The sequence below is a fragment of the Chiloscyllium punctatum genome, chromosome 9 (assembly GCF_047496795.1).
Source record: "Chiloscyllium punctatum isolate Juve2018m chromosome 9, sChiPun1.3, whole genome shotgun sequence".
NCBI lineage: Eukaryota > Metazoa > Chordata > Chondrichthyes > Orectolobiformes > Hemiscylliidae > Chiloscyllium > Chiloscyllium punctatum.
This window is the reverse complement of record NC_092747.1, coordinates 16,594,549-16,614,794: the sequence shown is the minus strand read 5'-3', so window position 1 is coordinate 16,614,794 and position 20,246 is coordinate 16,594,549.

The following is a 20,246-nucleotide window of genomic DNA, read 5'->3' as shown; positions in this document are numbered from 1 at the left end:
AAGAGCAACCCACCCATACCCATTCCCCTACAATTACCCCTTCAAAAAACACTACGGGAAATTTAGCATGGTCAATTCACCTAACCTACACATCTTTGGACTGTGGGAGGAAACTGGAGCACCCGAACAGAATGTGCAATCTCCACACAGACAGTTGCCCGAGGCAGGAATTGAACCTATGTCTCTGGCACTGTGAGGCAGCAGTGCTAACGACTGTGCCACTGTGTCGCCTGTTAGTGATCATCTGATTGCAAGGAGGTGAGAAAGAAACACAACAAGGCCAGTCCAATGATCAAACGAAAAAGCAAAAAATAAAAAGGAAAGACAAAAAGAAAAAAGAAAACAAAGCATACAAGATTGCAGCTGAGATTATGATTTAAAGTCTTCGAATTCAATGCTGAGCCCTGAAGGTTATCGGGTGCTTAGTTGAAAGATCAGGTGCTGTTCCTCAAGTCGTAGAATCACACAGCACAGAAACAAACCCTTTGGTTCAACACGTCCATGCCAACCAGGTTTCCGAAGCTAAACTAGTCTCATTTTCCTACTTGGTCCATGTCCCCCTAAACTTTTCCTATACATGTACTTGTCCAGTAGTCTTTAAAATGTTGTAATTGTACTCATCTCTACCACTTCCTCTAGCAGCTCATTCCATATATGCACCAGCCTCCATGTGAAAAAGTAACCCCTTGGGTCACTTTTAGATCCTTCTCCTCTCACTTTATAAAATTGCCGTCAAGGTTTGAACTCCCCTACCCTCAGGAAAAGACTTGTAAATCTTTGTTGCACCGTCTCCAGTATAATAACATCCTTTCTACAGCAAGGTAACCAGATTTCTGTGCAGCACTCTATATAGGGCCTTACAAGTGTCTTGTTCAGCTGTAACATGACATCCCAACTTCTGTACTCAATGCTCTGACCCATGGTATTGCGGCTGTACAGGACATTGGTTTGGCCACTTTTGGAGAATTAGATGCATTTCTGATCTCCCTCCTGTAGGAAGGATTTATGAAACTAGAACAGGCTCAGAAAAGATTTACAAGGATGTTACAAGAAGGTTGGAGAGTTTGAGCTACTGGGAGAGGCTGAATAGACTGGGGCTATTTTCCCTGGAGTGTCGGTGGCTGAGGGGTGACCTTATAGCAGTTTATAAAATCATGAGGAGCACAAGATAAGAGCCCTTCTATCCAAATGCAGGAGGTGCAGTTCTTATCCTCTGAGGAGCATGGATAGGCAAGGCCTTTTCCCCAGGGAGGGGGAGTCCAAAACCAGAAGGCATAGGTTTAGGGTGAGCAGGGAAAGATATAAAAGGGACCTAAGGGGCAACTTTTTCACGCAGAGGGTGGTGCATGTATGAAATGAGCTGTGGTGGAGGAAGTGGTGGAAGCTGGTACAATTACAACATTTAAACGGCATCTGGATGGGTATATGAATAGGAAGGGTTTAGAGGGATATGGGCCAAATGCTGGCAACTGGGACAAGATTAGGTTAGGATATCTAGTCAGCATGGATGAGTTGGATTGAAGGATCTGCTTCCTTGCTGCATTTCTCAATGACTCTATGATGGGAACACTGTAATAGGCACATGGATGGAAAGGTCAGCATGGGAGCAAGGTAGAGAAATGAAATGACAAGCAACTGAAATCTCAAACTCATGCTTGAAGAGTGAATAGTGATGACTGAAAAAGGGGTCATCCAGTCTATATTTGTCCCTTCCAATGTTAAAAATGACCACGTAATGAACATTGAATGTTTTATGCTAATTGATGCAAACACAAAGAAATTCCAATCTCACTTCAAAGGATTATCTGAGACCATGGATGTTGAGGTGGGAGGTGATGAAAGGATAAGAGGTGCACCTATTGCGTTTGGATAGAAGGGCTCTATAAGCTTTATCTTGTGCTTTAAGCCAATACTGCTACCTGCACATTGAGATACCAGTCTGGTGTATCTTAGGATACGGGTATCTGCACATACAGTGTCCCCAAGGCTGCTTGCATCTTACCTCTAAGGATCTTGCTCTAATAGGTTCCATATATACTGGAACACTCCATTTATTTAAATGCAGCTCTCTAATGTCTAAGACTTCTATCTTCACATACCCATCCTAGACTGGAGTTCACTCTCTCACTGATGTGAGAGTAATGTACTCAGTTATGCCACTGTGATTTAAATGAAACTTGTTGTACTACACTGAAGGCTTTAATGGTGACTGAGGAGCAGACTAAGGTGTTGTGAAGGTCCCTTCTGGATGCTGAAAGGGTCGAGCAGGGGAAGATATGTTTAGTGCTAACATCGCCCTGAAGATGGTGGAAATGTTGGCGAATGATCCACGGATGAATCATGATCTGAAGGTTGAAACCATTTTCCCTTAGAGCCCCGCAACCTGTCACAGAATACTTCACCTTTCCACTACATTCACACAGAAAGAAGTCACTCTGAACAGTTCAGTTGAATGCAGCAGAGAGTGATGGCTGTGAGAAAATTAACCTCAACAATTGAGAAGGGGAAGGATGGAAATTTATAAATAGAAGCAGTCAGAAATGTGGTGTGTCTATTGGTTTTATTCTATTGTACCTCTTGAACGTGTTTTACACAATGGCCACTTTTTTTAATTGTTCTTGGGGGTGTGGAAATTCTGCATCCTTCTCTTTCCCACAGCTAGTGACTGCATCGCCGGACTTTTTAGAATCGATTCTCTGAAATCTCCCCCCTAAACTTCTCGAAAGCACTGCCTGACCATCTGTCAGTCTTTAAAAAGCATCCCCAAAGGACAAAAAAAATCATAGAGCTTGAGAGTAATAGAATCATACAGCACGGAAACAGGCCCTTTGGTCCAACTTGTCCATGCTATCAAGTTTTCCAAATCAAACTAGTCTTATCTGCCTGCATTTGGCCCATATCCCTCTAAACCTTTCCTATTCATGCGTCTGTCCAAATATCTTTTAAATGTAACTATATCTGTATTACTACTTCCTCTGGCAATTAATTCCACATACGAACCACCCTCTGTGTGAAACATTGCCCCTCAGGTCTCTTTTAAATCTTTCTCCTCTCATTTTAAAAATATGCCCTCTAGTTTTGAAGTCCCCTGCCTTAGGGAAAAGCCCTTTGCTCTTAATCATATCTATGACTGCTAATGTCCTATACTCCAGTGAAAAAGGTTCCAATCTATCCAGCCTCTTCTTATAATGCAAACCCTCTGTTCCTGGCAATATCTTGGTAAATCGTTTCTGAACCCTCCCCAATTTAATAATATCCTTCCTATAACAGGGTGACCAGAACTGTACACAGTATTCCAGAAGTAGCCTCACCAATGTCCTGTACAAGTGAAACATAGCGGCCCAGTTCTTACATTCAATGATCTGACCAACGAAAGCAAGCGTGCTAACCACCTTCTTCAACACCCTGTCTATCTGTGATATAACTTTCAAAGAACTATCTACCTGAACCCTTAGGTCACTCTCTGTCAACACTCCCAGGGTCCTACCATTATCTGTATAAATCCTGCCCTTGTTCATTTTACCAAAATGCAATACCTTACATTTATCCAAATTAAACTCTATCTGCCAATTCCAGGCCAATTGGCCCAATTGATCAAGGTCCCTCTGTAATCTTAGGTAACTTTCTTCACTGTCCACGATATCATCAATTTTGTTGTCATCTGCAAACTTTCTAACCATGTGTCCTCAACTCTCATCCAAATCATTTATATAAATGACAAACAACAATGGACACCACTGGTCACAGCCTCAAGTGCAAAAATAACTCTTCACTACCACCCTCCATCTCTTACCATTAAGCCAACTTTGTATCCAGTTGGCAAACTCTCCCTGAATCCCACGTGATCTAACTTTACTAACCAGTCTACCATGTGGAAACTTGTCAGAGGCTTTACTAAAGGCCATGCAAACAATATCTACACCTCTGCCCTCATCTACCTTCTTGGTCATATCCTTAAAAAACTCAATCAAGTTTGTGAGACGTGATTTCACAAGCACAAAGCCATGCTGACTATCCCTAATTAGGCCTTGCCTCTCCAAATGCATGTAAATCCTTACTCTCAGAATCCCTCCAACAACTTACCCAACACTGATGTCTGAAATACCAGTCTACAGATCCCAGGTTTCTGCTTGCGATCTTTCTTAAATAAAGAAACAACATTAGCCACCCTCCAGCCCTCCAACAGCTCATCTATGGCTGTTGGTGATATAAGGATCTCAAGTAAGGATCTTCAAGACATCAGTATCTATTTTCCCGAGTTCCCTACCTTCCATGTCTTTCTCCACACCATTTTTTTTTTGCTTTTGGGTGGCACAGTGGCTCAGTGGTTAGCAGTGCTGCCTCACAGCACCAGGGACTCAGGTTTGATTCCCATCTTGGGCCACTGTCAGTGTGGAGTTTGCACATTCTCCTCCTGTCTGCGTGGGTTTGTTCTGGTTTCCTCCCACAATCCAATGATGTGCTGATCAGGTGAATCGGCCATGCTAAATTGCCCATAGTGTTAGCTGCATTAGTCAGGGGTAAATGTAGGGGAATGGGTCTGGGGTAGTTATTCTTTGGTGGGCAAGTGTGGACTTGTTGGGCCAAATGGCCTGTTTCCACACTGTAGGGAAACTTATCTTCAATCAGGGCTTCTTATTCTCTCTGATTATAGCTCACCTATTTTTAATACATATGGTACAATATGAAGATATGGATCAGGAAAGATTACAGGAGAATAAACGTCAGCAGTGATAGATTGGGCCAAGTAGTCTGTTTCTTGTTTTGCAATAGAGGGGGCCTGCAGAAGGACCTGGACAAGGTAGGAGAGTGGGCCAAGAAGTGGCAGATGGAATACAATGTGGGCAAACGTTATGTCATGCACTTTGGTAGGAAGAATAGGGGTGTAGATTATTTCCAGAATCTGAAGAACAAAGAGACTTAGAAGTCCTAGTTCAGGATTCTGTTCAGGTTAACCTGCAGACTCAGTTGGCAGTTAGGAAGGCAAATTTTACTGCATTATTCACTTCCAAAGTTAAAAATAGGAAATGGTGTAAATTGCAGCAGGTCAGGTAGCATCTGATAAGAGAAGCAGAATAATATTTGAGGTTTGTGGTCCCTGTCAAAACTCACTCTCCAGCCTTCTTAACAAACAAGACCAATGGCAAATACAGAGCTAAAATATCATTTAATAATCATTTTGAAAACTATTTTTGGACAAAGAAAGCGGAGGAGAATTATTGCATGATTGACAGAAGATGAAAATGAACAGGATAACTCATAGCCTGAAACATATTACAGAAGAAAGAGTATTGAGGAGTTTGGAGATTATGATGTGTGACTACAAAATAACTCTGTGGTGTAACAGTGAATGGAAATATTATCTTACTCGGAGGCTAAAAACTGAAACGTGACATTTTCTTCAGGTGTCTTATCTAAGAAGCAAAATCGTTGGTTAACACTGTGAGGCATCCTAGTCTGGCCTCAATCACTGTGCCATATAATTCAAAGTGAAAGGGTGTGGTATCATGCAAATGGATGTGCATCTTACTTTGCAGCAAATTGGGAGAACACACCCCTATCTTACCTCATAAGAGTATACGCTAATTTAGTAATCAACAGTGCACCGACAATGCTTCATATTCTCTGCTTTAAGGAAATTTTATGCAGTTTAGGGTACTGAGGCAACTAACTGAATTATAAACAGCAATACTTTAGATATCTCATTCTTGCATAGTTGCTATACTAAAACACTGCTTCCCTTTCTACAGGAGCGGACTGAACTCAAGGGGTGCATAGTACTCCCACCAGTAAATTCATAGCAATGAAGATTACTATTGAGTTGAGGCTTTCATCTGGCATCAAAGTATGATCTATAATAATTAGAACGGAATTATAAATCTGGTGCAAATGAAATCCAGCTATACTGGGGGATATGAAAGAAAAATATTGAAAAGTAATATCAGCTCTCTTTGAATGGCTTTTAGTCCAATTTCAGACCCTCTCACAGTTTTGTTATCACAAAAGAATTTTACTTAGAACCAACCCCTAGTGCCTTTACATGTGCACTTTGAATTAGGACAGATTGCTGTTTAAGAAAGAGTCTGTTCAAAAACATTTAGCTTACATCTGCCACAATATAACGGGGATTACAAAGTCACCAACAAGAAAGTTTATTTATTTGGGCTTTTGTTTTAAAATTCTCCTACCTCCACTTCATAACTTACTCTATATTAGCAGACTAATGTGCGTATGTGCCTGTTAAGAGATCAAGGAGGCATCTTACCTTTTAATAATATTTCTACATTTAACTGAGAGAAATTAAATCATTTAAAAAATCATTTCACTTGCTACATCAAGAGATTGGCTGATTTTTTTTCTTCATAGTTTTACAGGATCAAGTTTATATTGAACTTAAAAAGGAAATCACATTTAGTCGCCATCATAACCAAACTTAGAAGTGAAAACAGTGAAAGCTATTCACTCAGTGGACTTTGCCTTATTAGTAAGGGTCAATATTGTAAGATGGGTAGACACTGATCTCCACAACTGAGGACAACTTCTGCAGGCTGTACTGGCTGCCAAGTGCAACGTTTACAGATATCGGCTCGGGGCTGGAGAGGAACTTGGAGTGGAAAGGGATAGATCTGATTGTTGTGATACAAATGGGTATCAAAGACATGGGGAGGAATGGTAAAAAAAACTTCTGCTAAGGCTGTCTGAGCATCTATGAGCTAAATTGGAAACCATGAAGGTATCAAATTGGGAATTTCTACCTGATCCATAACTGAATTTGTATCATATCAGAGAAAGTGGATGCTTGGCTCAAAGATTAGTGTGGGAGTAGTTTTCAACTCCTGGGGTACTGGCATCAGGAATATGACAAGTGACAGCTGTAACATTGGGACAGTTTTCATCTTAACCGTGTTGGAATAATGTCCTTATGAATCATATAACTGGGGCTATAGAAGGTGCTTCAAGCCAAATAGTAAATGGTGGAAGGAGGGCTTCATTTGAGCTGATACAATGCTGTTAAAAACTCAGATCGAGGTTCTAATCTAGGTTAGTTGTATCGGTAATGCTGAACCACAATGTAACAGGAAGGCATAAAGTGTACAGATGTAAGAAAATGCTAGCAAATAAGGTCAGAGTCTTCTAAAGTGGTAAAACAATAGAGTAAAAAGTTCTTTCTCTTATATTCACAGCATCCACAACCAAATATAACAATTGATAGCAAAAATAAATGATTGCGTATGAGATAATAGCAATTACTAAGCTGTGGGTGAAAGCTGACTTAGGCAGGAGTCTAAATATTCAAAATTTCAGAAGGACAGACCAATTGGAACAACAGATGTTGTTAAAACATGTGACCCATACAGTAAAGAAAAATTATCTTGGTTTGGCAAATACAGGTATCGTTTTGAGAGGAAAGAAGAAATGGTAAATGAAGGAAGTCATTGCTGAACCCCCAAGCAGTCGCAATATTGAAGAGTTGAGTAGAAATCAATAAGTAATTGGAAACTGTAAGAAAGGAGAGATTTTATTCTTCATGTAGATTGGACAAATTAATCTGTTAATTTGTTGGGAGACTGAGTTCATAGAGAGCATTTCTGAGATACAAAGATAGGTCGAGGGACCGGTAGTGTTGAATAGGGAGACTGCAGAAGGACTTGTACAGACTAGCAGAGTTGGCAAAGAAGTGACAGATGGAATGCAATGTGGGAAAGTATGAAACTTTGGTGGGAACAATAGTGCTTTAAACTTTATTTTTAAAGAGGGAAAGGTTTTGGAAATCTGAGGCACAAAGGGACTTGGGAGTCCTAGCTCACAATTTGCTTAAGATTAACAGGTTGGTTCAGTAGCTAGTTAGGAAGACAAACACATGTTAGTGTTCATTTCAGGGGGGCTAGAGTACAAGAGCAGAGATGTACTGCTGAGGCTGTACAGGGCTATGATCAGATTGCATTTGGAATATTGTGAGCAGTTTTGGGTCTGCTATCTAGGGAAGGATGTCTGAGCATTGGAATGGGTTTGGAAGAGATTTCCAATAATGATCCTGGGGATGAAGAGCTTGCCACATGAAAAAGGGTTGAGGACCCTGGATTTGTACTCAATAGAGTTTAGAAGGATGAAGGGGATCAGAATGAAACTTGCAAAATACTGACAGGCCTGGATGGAATGGACGTGGAAAGACAAGGACCCAAGGGCACAACATCAGGGTGAAGGGATGACCCTTTAGAACTGAGATGAGGAGGAATTTTTTTCAGCCAGGGAGTGGTGAATCTGTGGAACTCATTGCTGCAGATGGCTGTAAAGGTCAAGTCATTGAGTGTATTGAATACAGAGATAGATAGGTTTTTGATTGGTAAAGGAATCAAGGCAGGAGAACGGGGGAGCCATGCGAATGGGTCGAATGGCCTAATTCTGTACCCAGATGTTATGGTCTTATGCTCTTGCTACCAGGCCCAACTCTACAAGCGTTCCCTCTCTCAGAGAAACTGAGGGAGATCAGGTTGCTGTCAAAGATGTAGCACCTTTTTCATCCCCGGGCCTAGCCTCGGCCCTCAGTTGCCACTCCAGCTTGTTTGAGGATGGCTGTCACTGGGACATGACAAATGTACTCTCCAGCTGTCTCTGGGTTACCTGCACAACTGACCCATCCATTCTACAAAGTACATCATTAATTCAAAGGGCATGATTTCCAAGGATTTGTCCTATTCGGTGGATGTTTCACTTACCATTTCAGACTGAATAAGTGCATTCAATCACTTTATCACTACAGCAATGAGTCTATTTGATCTAGCCTCCTATGTCCTACAGCCATTTTGCCAAACTGCTCCTTTAGTAGTCGTATTGCGCAAATAGTCTGGCCTCATTAGCAATCACATAGTAAAAGATTTGCAGAGAATACCTAATCATAATGTAGTATGATTGAATTCCACATTAGATCTGAAAATAACATGCTCCGTTCCCAAACAGGAATTTTAATCGTAAACAAAATCAATTCCAGAGGTATGAGGCAAGAATTGGATAACGTTTAGGTAAAGATTGGGTGAATGGACTAAATGGGAATGAGTGATTAATAAAGTCAAAAATATTCAAAAAGCTATTTAAATGTTTAACAAAATATGGAAAATCCTGATAAACTACCTGATGAAGGAGCAGCATGCTGAAAGCTAGTGTTTCCAAATAAACCTGTTGAACTATAACTTGGTGTTGAGTGATCTTTAACTTTGTCCACCCCAGTCCAACACCAACTCCTCCACATCACTGATAAAATTAGGAAGAGAGATCTATTCGTGATTTACTATTGATGTTAAGGATTAAAATATCACATGAAACTTATCATGTGATAAAGAATTTTAGGAAACCTGAGGACTGGGGATTTTTTAAGAAACTAGCAAAGGGCCAATGAAAGTTGATTTAAAAAATGCGTGTAAACCAACAAGGAAATAAAATACACTGTAAGATCTTGTCTAAGTGTGTCAAAAGGAGTGTCAAGGAAGCAAACATTGCTTAGAAGAGCAAACATGACAAATTATCATGGCAATTAAGGAAATAGCAGAGACATTAACAAATAATTTGTCTGTCTTCACAGTGGAGTAATCAAGTTACATACTATAGATAGAGGGTATCCAAGGGGCTAAAAAGAGGCATAGCACTTGAGGTAATTAGTATCAGCAGAGTAAAAGCTTTGTAGAAATTTAAGGGACAGAAATCTAACTGGTTACCAGGATCTAATTCCCTAAGGATTCTAAAACATGTCGCTCCAGAGATAGTGAAATAACTGGCTCTGATTTTCTAAAGTACCTAGATTCTAGAGCAATTCCAATGGTTTGGAAGTTAGCAAATACTGTTTGGCTAATCAAGTTAGGATGATAAGAGAAAGCAAGGAAGTATAGCTTAAGTCTCATCAAAACAACTGAAAGAAGTGTGGATGCTGGAATCAGAAACAAAAACAAAAACAGACTTCCCTGGAGAAACTCAGCAAGTCTGGCAGCATCTGTGGAGAGAAATCAGATTTAACGTCTCGGGTTCAGGGACCCTTCTTCAGAACAGAAGATGGATTCTGAAAAAAGGTCACTGGACCCGAAGTATTAATTCTGATTTCTCTCTGCAGTTGCTGCCAGAGCTGCTCGGTTTTTCCAGCAATGTCTATTTTTGTAACATAAATCTTAAGTAGCCTCTGCAATGGTTGGACAAACTTCTCAAAATTCAAGACCAATTAGTGATGATTATTACATGCAGCATTGGTGATGATGCCTAAATTCCAGGAGAGAATGAAAAAAACAAATATTTTTACGAGGAAGGTCTACAAGGAACTTCTACAAGAAAGTTAGCATACAGGTATGGTGAGCAGTTTTTATTTATACATTCATGGGACATGGGCATCACTGTCTAGGCCAACATTTACTGCCCATCCTTAATTGCCCTTCAGAAGGTGGTGGGCAAATCATTTGTTGGCCATTATAACAAGGAGATTAGAATGCAGGAACAAACGTGCCATCCTTACCTGAGTTGGCATACATGTGACTCAAGGCTCACTACACTATTGTAGACTCTAAACTGCCCTCTAAAATGGGCCAGCAAGTCACTCAGTTCATTAAGCAACAAATACGGGGCTTGAGAGTGATGCTCAGATGCTGCGTATAGCACAGTAGAAAGCCTCAGGTTTGTGATGACGCTCTGTGACTTGAAGAAGTGTGTTTTGATCTGGTTTCTTTTAGACAGAGAGATTAGGGGACAGATGCAGAGTGGTCGATGAGAAGATGAACAAGTTGTGAAGCCTTGGGTTTTCTTTTCTGAGGCTGAACAATAGAAGCAGCCTGAGTGGGTGTGGTCAAGCTCCCACCCACAGAGCTAATGACTTTTAGTTTTTAGTTTTCAACAGCAATTGTTGCTGAGGTCTCAGCAGGTTTGGAAGGCAGTGAATGTTTCTTGGCTGTTACACTTTCTCTGTCAGAATTGTCTTGATGTTCATTCCTCCTGGATTGGAGAACTGTATGTGAGGCAATCTGTCTTTCTGAGTTTGCCTTTCACCAAGGCTGTGTTAATGGGATGTTACTATATTGGAACAGTTAATTCGTAATACTTACTGTATCTATTATTCTATCAAGTTTTGCAATAAAGTTGGTACTTCACACTCTTCGTTATTTTGATGTATTTTACCTATAATGTTTGAATAAATTATGTTTTGCTTAACTTTGAGTAGTTGGACCATTCGAGTTGCATCTGGAACACAGGACCTCACATTTACCTTTAAAATGAAAGGTTCATGTTTTGGGTAACTTCATAATACATTTTGAGGGGTTGGTGATGATTCACCGCAGCATCTTTGCCGTCGATTAGCCATTGCCAGTTCGCCACCAGTGTTTCTCCACTGGGGTCGTTTGACCTCTGGGCACTATTCGCCACCGGAAATATATATATATGTACTGATTGTTTTCCCTCCCGCCTGTTCTTTCATACTTCTCAGTCCCCTTTATTTATACAGCAACATAGTACATATTGATTTAAAAAAAGGTGAAATAAATATTTTATTGGTTTATACATAAAAATGAGTTACAAACACTTGCGATGGCGAATCTTCTTCGGTGGCCAATGGGTGATGGCGAAGCATCCTCGGCGGCCAATGGGTGGTGGCGAAGCGTCCTTGGCGGTGAAAGGGCAGTGGCTAATTGGTGGCAGCGAATGGTCCCATCCCGATTTTGAGGGGGTCTGCTCTGGTCCATAACAGGCCGATCAAATTTGTACTGCCAAAAGTACTGATAACTGACATGTAAGAACTTAAATATAAATCAATGTTGAGTCCAAAAAGCTGAAAAGTGACTGATCTGTAAATTAAGTGTTGTTCTTCCAGCTTGGATTTTGCCGGTCTAGAGCACTGCAGCAGGCCTAAGACAGAGATATTAGCATGACAGCAAATGGAAGGTTGATATGCTGGTTGTGCTCTGAGCAGAGGTTCTCCACAAAGCAGCCTCACAGTCTCTGTTTGTTCTTCCTTGGAGAGAGCACACCATGTAGTAGCAGCAGATGTGGTAGATGTTCTGAAGGAGTTTTACAATGTGAACACTGAGACGTTGTTTCCTCTGCCTAGGGAATCTGCAACATTCCAAAGATAAGTAGTCAGTAATTTCAGACTGCACTGAGGAGAAATTTCATACTCAAAGGATTTTTAGGCCTTTGGAACTCTCACCTTCAGAAGGTGCCGGAAGCTTTCATTAAATATACTTTAAGCTGATGTGTTTACTTTTTGGCTTTTCAAGAAATTTAGTGATATGGACAAGGGAAAGTAAGGCTAAAAATCAACCTTAGTCATATTGAACGGTGAAGTAGGCCTGAGGGCCTGTATGGTCTACTCTGCTCCTATTTTTTATGTTCCTGGCAGGAATTGAATTTATTGTCACATGCACCAAGGCACAATGAAAAGCTTTGTCTTGTGAGAAATACAGGCAGATCACAGAGTTAAGTAGCATAGGTAAGTAAATAGTAGGTAAACAGTGACAAAAACAAAAAAAAGAACACAGGTACAGGTGAATGTTAAGAGTTTGTGAGTCCATTCAGTATTCTAACAACAATAGGGCAGAAACTGTTATGAAACCGGCTGGAGCATGTGGGCAGGAGAGAATACAGCAAAACAGGGAGAATCAGAGAACCATTAGAGAACCACACGTTGCCCTTCAACCATCTCCATACAATAGCCCCAGAGGATCAGGAGTTGAAAATAGGCTGAGTCCTGACATGTTTGACCACAGTGTCCCCCATCTACTTTGTATGTGAATTAATTATCAGGTAGTGCTATGGATGAGACCAGACCCCCTCAAAATATTTTAAGAAGGTAGCCTAGGCCCTAACATTTTTGTGTTTTAAAGGCAGATGTGAAGTACTGTGTTCCAGATGTGATGCGACTGGTCAAATTACTCCACATTAAGCAAAACACAATTTACTTAAATACTGTAGCTAAAATACAAACTAAAGAAAGAGGAATTTAGAATAACTTAACTATTGGAAAGCTTAATTGAGTAATAGATACAGTATCCATTACTAATTAACAAATTAATCCCCCAGCCACACCCCCACCCTCCTATTTATCTCTCAGCCCCCTTCCCCCCGACCCACGTTCCTGATGAAGGGTTTAAGCCGGAAACGTTAATTTTCCTGCTCCTCGGATGCTGCCTGACCTTCTGTACTTTTCCAGCACCACAATTTTCGACACTAATTAATTGTTCTAATATAGTAACATCTCATAGACACACCCCTTGGCAAAAAAGGCAAATTCAGACACAGATTCTCACATGCAGTTCTCCAATCCAAACCCCTGGAGGAAAAAAATTCAAGAGAAAATTCTGAGAGAATAGCCACTATGAATCATTCACTGAAGTTTCCAAATTCTTTCCGGACCCTAAAGACTTCAGCTGCTTAAAGCTATCAAAACTAGAAAGCTTGGTCTGTAAGAATTGGCTACATCAAGGCTCTTCTGTTGTTTCAACTTAAAAAAAACCCCAGGCCTTCAGCAGTCAGTTCATTATCTCTGCGAGGTGAAAGTAAGGACTGCAGATGCTGGAGATCAGAGTGGAGAGTGCGGTGCTGGAAAAGCACAACAGGTCAGGCAGCATCCGAGGAGCAGGATAATCTATGTTTCAGATGTAAGCCTAATGAAGGGCTTATGCCCTAAACCTCAATCCTCCTGCACCTCAGATGTTGCCTGACCTGCTCTCTCAGTTCATCTTCTTTACAACTCCTCTTTAAAAAAATACCAGGACAAAATAACCTTTTAAAGTGACGGCACCATCATAATATAAGACTATACAACCACAAGACTATAAGACACAAGAGCAGAAATTCAGCCCATCGAGTCTGTTCTGCCATTCAATCATGATTGATATGTTTCTCAACCCCATTCTCCCACTTTCTCTCTGCAACCTTTAATCCCCTTGATACTCGAGAATGTATCTATCTCAGTCTTAAATATACTCAATGACCTGCTCTCCACAGAAGGCTGTGGCAGTGAATTCCATAGATTCATCACTCTCTGGCTGAAAAAGTTTCTCCTGCTCTCCATTCCTAAAGGTCTTCTCTTTACTCTAAGGCTTGGCCCTTGGGTCCTAGTCTCTCCTATCAATGGAAACATCTTCCCAACATCTACTCTGTCCAGGGCATTCAATATTTCTTATGTTTCAAATCAGATCCCCCCCTCATCTGTTTGAGTATAGAGTCATAGAGGTGTACAGCATGGAAACATACCCTTCGGTCCAGACTGTCCACGCCGACCAGATATCCCAACCCAATCTAGTCCCACCTGCCAGCACCTGGCCCATATCCCTCCAAACCCTTCCTATTCATATACCCATCCAACTGCCTCTTAAATGTAATTGTACCAGCCTCCACCACTATAGTCCCAGAGTCCTGGAATGTTCCTCATATGTTAAGTTTTTCATTCCTGGGACCATAGTAGCCACATGATGTACAATTCTGTCACAAAGACCAGTTAACTCAGTTGGCTGGATAGCTGATTTGTGACACTAACAGCACTTGCTCCATTGCTATATGAGCTGAGGTTACCACGAAGATCCCTTTAAAAAGAGTGAACATTTACCAGGATGTTGGGGGACAGGCAGTATCCGAGGAGCAGGAAAAGTGACATTTCAGGCAAAAGCCATTCATCAGGCTTTTGCCTGAAACGTTGATTTTCCTGCTCCATGGATACTGCCTGACCTGCTGTGCTTTTCCAGCACCACTCTAACCTTGACTCTGATTTCCAACATCTGCAGTCCTCACTTTTGCCATTTATCAGGATGTTGCCTTGGCTGGAGAGTTTCAGTTATGAAGAGAGATTGGACAGACTGTGATTGTTTCCCTTATAGCAGAGGAGACTGAAAGGAGACATGATTGGGATGCATAAAATTATGAGGGGCATAAATAGGGAAGAAACTTCTCCTCATGTTGGAGGGATGAATGACCAGGGGGCATAGATTTATCGTAAAGGGCAACGGTTTGGAGGAGATGTGAGAAAAGACTTTTTCACCCAGAGGGTGTTAAGAATCTGGCTGTGACAGTGGTAGAAATAAAGAATCTCATAGCATTTAAGAGATACTTCGACGTGCATTTGTGACACCAAGGCCTACATGGCTATGGACCAAGAGTTGGGAAATGGAATTACAATAATTAGCTGGTTGTTTTTGACCAGTGTGATGTGATCGGCCAAAATACTTTTGTCTGTGCTGTACATTTTTTTGACTCTATGTCTCAACCTTGTGGTGATCCTCAGGTTAAACCATCACCAGTTATCTGTTTCTAATGAGAGAGCAGATCTCTAATTCTGTAAGGCTATGGTCACTTTATCTTCCCTGAAATGTGTCATATTGACTTAGAGTTATAGAGTCTTACAGTCATACAATACAGAAAGAGACCATTCAGTCCAATTCATCCACACTGACCAGACATCTCAATCTGATCTAGTCCCATTTGACAGCACTTGACCCAATCCCCCTAAATCCTTACTAATGGTACAACGTGCTAGTGAGGTGAGGAACAGGGCACAAGTGCAGCTAGACATGTGGCTACAGGGCTGGTGCAGGAGGGAGGGCTTCAGATATGTAGATCATTGGAGTATATTCTGGGGAAGGTGGGACCTGTACCTGAAGGATGAATTGCACTTAAACTGGAGGGGCATCCATGTGCTGGGTGGGAGATTTCTTGGAGCACTTCAGGAGGGTGTAACTTGGTTTGGCAGGGGAAGAGAACCAGGGCTACAGATCAGAGGAGAGGGCAGCTGTTAAATGGGCGTAAATGGACTTCAGAGAAACTATCAGGAAGGATACAGTTGATAGGGCAAAAGGATGGGTTAAAGTATGTCTGTTTCAATGCCAAGGAATGTCAGAAATGAAAGTGATGAACTTAGAGCATGAATCAGTACTTGTGACTATGATGTTGTGGTCATAATGGAGACATGGATTTCACAGGGACAGAAATAGTAGCTGCATGTTCCACGGTTTAGATCTTTTGAAAAGAGCAGGGAGGGATGTAAAACAGGAGAGGGGAGTAGCATTGTTAATTAGAGAGTACATTAAAGCTGCAGAAAGGAGGTTGTTGGGGAGGCTTTGTCTACTGAGTCAGTACGGGTGAAAGTCAGTAACAGGAAAGGAGCAGTCACTTTATTAGGTGTTTTCTATAGACCCTCCCCCCCTCCCCCCCATAGCAGTAGAGAGATGGAAGAACAGATTGGATAGCAGATCTTGGAAAGGTGCAGATGTAATAGAGTTGTTGTTATGGGTGACTTCCACTTCCCCAGTATTGATTGGAACCTCCTTAGTGCAGATGGTCTGGACGGAACTGATTTTGTCAGGTGTGTCCAGGAAAGATTCCTGACTCAATATGTAGATAGACCAACTAGGGGAGAGGCCATTTTGGATTTGGTGCTAGGCAACATATCAGGCCAGGTGTCAGATCCCTTGGTGGAAGAGCATTTGGTGACATCTACCACAACTGCCTCACCTTTACCATAGCCATGGAGAAGGATAAGAACAGACAGTATGGGAATGCATTTAATTGGGGGAGGGGAAATTATACTGCTATTAGACAGGATCTGTGGAGTATAAATTGGGAACAATTGTTCTATGGGAAATGCCCAACAGAAATGCGGAGGCTGTTTAAATGTGGAGGCACTCACTTGTTGCGAGTGTTGGATAACTTTGTCCCACTGAAACTGGTAAGGAATGGTAAGATGAAGGGGCCTTGGATGACAAGAGAAGAGGAGCTTCTTGTCAAGAGGAAGAAGGAAGCTTACTGAAGGTTGAGGAAGCAAGGATCTGACGCAGCTTTAGAGGATTATGGGGGAGCTGGGAAACAACTCAAAAATGGATGGAGGAGAGCGAGGAGAGGGCATGTAAAAGCCTTGACAGGAAGGATTAGAGAAAACCTAAAGGTGTTCTACACTTAGGTGAGGAATAACAGAATGATCAGAGAGAGGGTTGGGCCGATCAGGCATTGGAGAGGGAATCTGTGTCTGGAGTCTGAAGAGGTAAGGGAGGTCCTAAATGGTTTTTTTGCTCAGTATTCACGAGAGAGAGGGATCTTGATGACAGTGAGAACACCGTGGACCAGGTTAGTAGGTTTGAACAGATTGATATTAAGGAAGTCGATATGCTGGAAATTCTGGGAAGCATCAAGATAGATAAGTCCCCAGGGCCAGACCAGATATATCGAAGGTTACTATGGGAAGCAAGGAATGAGATTGCTGCGCCTCTGGCAATGATCTTTGCATCCTCACTCTTCATGGGAGTAGTACTGACCGATTGGAGGGAGGCGAATGTTGTTCTTCTGTTCAAGAAAGGGAAATCCCTTGGAATTACAGACCAGTCAGTCTTGCGTCTGTGGGAAGTGAGGTATTGGAAAAGATTCTGGGAGATAGGATTTATGACTATTTGGAAAAACATAGTTTGATTAAAGATAGTCAGCATGGCTTTGTTAGGAGCATGTCTTTAGGATGTGTTGAGACAAGTTGGTGAAGGTCAAGCAGTGGATATAGTGTCCAGTATATGGATTTCAGTAAGGCATTCAAAATGTTTCCTCACGGTAGGCTCATTCAGAAAGTTAGGAGGTACGGGATAAAGGGAAATTTGGCTGTATGGATACAGAATTGGCTGGCCGAAAGAAGACAGCAAGTGGTAATGGATGGAAAGTATTCTGCCCGGAGGTTGGTGACTAGTGGTATCCTGCAGGGATCTGTTCTTGAGCCTCTGCTCTTTGTAGTTTTTATAAATGACTCGGATGAGGAAATGCATGGATGGGTTCGTAAGTTTGCCGATGAACAAAGGTTGGTGGTGTTGTAGATAGTACCGAGGGCTGTTGCAGGCAACAACAAGACATTGACAGGCTGCAGAACTAGGCTAAGAAGTGGCAGATGGAGTTCAATGTGGATAGATGTGAAGTGATTCATTTTGGAAGGTCAAATTTGAATGCTGAATACAGGATTAAAGACAGGATTCTTGGCAGTGTGGAGGAACAGCGGGATCTTGGTGTCCATGTACATAGATACCTCAAAGTTGCCACCCAAGTTGATAGGGTTGTTAAGAAGACGTATGGTCTTTTGGGTTTCATTAACGGGGGTATCAAGTTTAAGGACCGCGAGGTTTTGCTGTTGCTCTACAAAATCCTAGTTAGACCACACTTGGAATATTGTCACACTGATCCAATTTTGGTCACCTCACTATAAGGAGGATGTAGATGCTTTACAGAGGGTGCAGAAGAGATTTACCAGGATGCTGCTGGGATTGGAGGGCATGTCTTATGAAGACAGGTTGAGTGAGCTAGGGCTTTTCACACTGGAAAGAAGAAGGAAGAGAGGTGACTTGGTAGAAGTGTACAGGGTAATGAGAGTAGATAGCCAGAGACTTTTCCCCAGGACAGAAAAGGCTGTCACGAGGGGCCACAATTTTAAGGTAATTGGAGGATGCTATAGGGAAGATGTCAGAGGTAGGTTCTTTACCAAGAGAGTGGTGGGTGTGTGGAATGCACTGCCAGCAGGTGGTAGTAGAGTCAGAGACATTAGGGAAATTTAAGCAACTGCTGGACAAACACATGGATGGCAGCAAATTGAGGGTGTACAGGTTAGATTGATCTTAGATTAAGATACATGCTCAGCACAACATTGTGGACCAAAGGGCCTGTATTATGCTGTACTGTTCTATGTTCTATGTTCTATAAAACCTTCCTCTTCGTATATCCAGATGCCCTTTAAATGCTGTAAGTGTACCCACCTCCACCACTTTCTCTGGCAGCTTGTTCCATACACACACCAACCTCTGTGTGAAAAGGTTAACCCTCAGGTCCTTTTGAAATCTTTTCCCTCTCACCTTAAACCCATGCTGTCTAGTTTTGAAACCACTCTACCCTGGGAAAAAGACCTTGGTCATTCATCAGGTTTAATTGGAAGCACACTAGCTTTCGGAGCGACACTCCTTCATCAATCACCTGAAGAAGGAGCGTTGCTTCGAAAGCTAGTGTGCTTCCAATTAAACCTGTTGGACTATAACCTGGTGTTGTGTGATTTTTAACTTTGTACTCCCCAGTCCAACACCGGCATCTCCAAATCTTGGTCATTCATCTTATCCATGCCCTTCCTGATTTCCCCTCAGGTTCTAACACTCCAAGGAAAAGCGTCCCAACCTATTCATCCTCTCCCAATCAGTAAATCTTTCCAATCCCGGCAAAATTCTTGTAAATTGTTTCTTCACCCTTTCACATTTAACAACATCCTTCCTATAGAAGGGCAACAAGAATTGTACGCAGTATTCTAAAAGTAGTAATGATGTCAACTAACACTGAAATAAAGGCGTGCACATTGATGAATTTCATACCTTGTAAAATATATTTTGAACGCAGATTATTGTGCACTGCAAGAAGTCTTAAACATAATTAGCAAATGCTGTAAATACCCAATACCAAACAAATGAAACAGACTTAACATTTCAGTTGTCTAACTTTTCATCAATTCTTTTATTTATATCTGTTGTGAAGTCTCCTTAAATTGCAGCTTGACATGGATTAACCATGAATTGGCATTGTAAGTATCTAACTTAATAAGAAATGGACTCATGTACACCAACATATCTAGAAAATGGGTCAGCACAATTTTTTAAGACATCTGCTCTGAACTAAGATCATGTTAATCACATAATTATTAAAAATATTTATTTCTTGTGATAGATTTGTTGGATTTATGAAACGATCACTCAATGCATGTTTTTCAATGCAAGGCAAAATAATAAATAACTGCGTTCTATTGTGCTGCCCAAAAGTTCTGGCTCATGAATTAATTTTTTCTTTTTTAAAAATCCATTCATAAGCTGTGTGCATCCTTGGCTGGGCAAACCTAGTGGGATATGGACCTATGAAGGACCTTAGCCTGGAGTTCTGCATTATTAGCCTAGAGATATTAACATTATGCCACCACCATTTGCAATGCTGCTCATGAATTTTATCAAAAGCGTGGAGTAAAGTCGAGGACCATTTATGCCGAAATCAAATCCCAGTTGTGCTCCAACGTGAAACTTTTTCCTTGTTTCTCCACCTCACAGGTCTCATCTCCTCCTGACACTTTTCTGTGCCATTTCTTATGGTTTTGAAAATATTTCAAGTCACAATTGGCAGTACTTCGAAAGGTTAGAATTGAGGTGATGATTTGGGGTTTCCTCTCAGCTGAATTTGTTGGCTTTATTCCGTTGTTTCTCACTAGCACTGAAGAGAATATCACAAGCTACAAGACT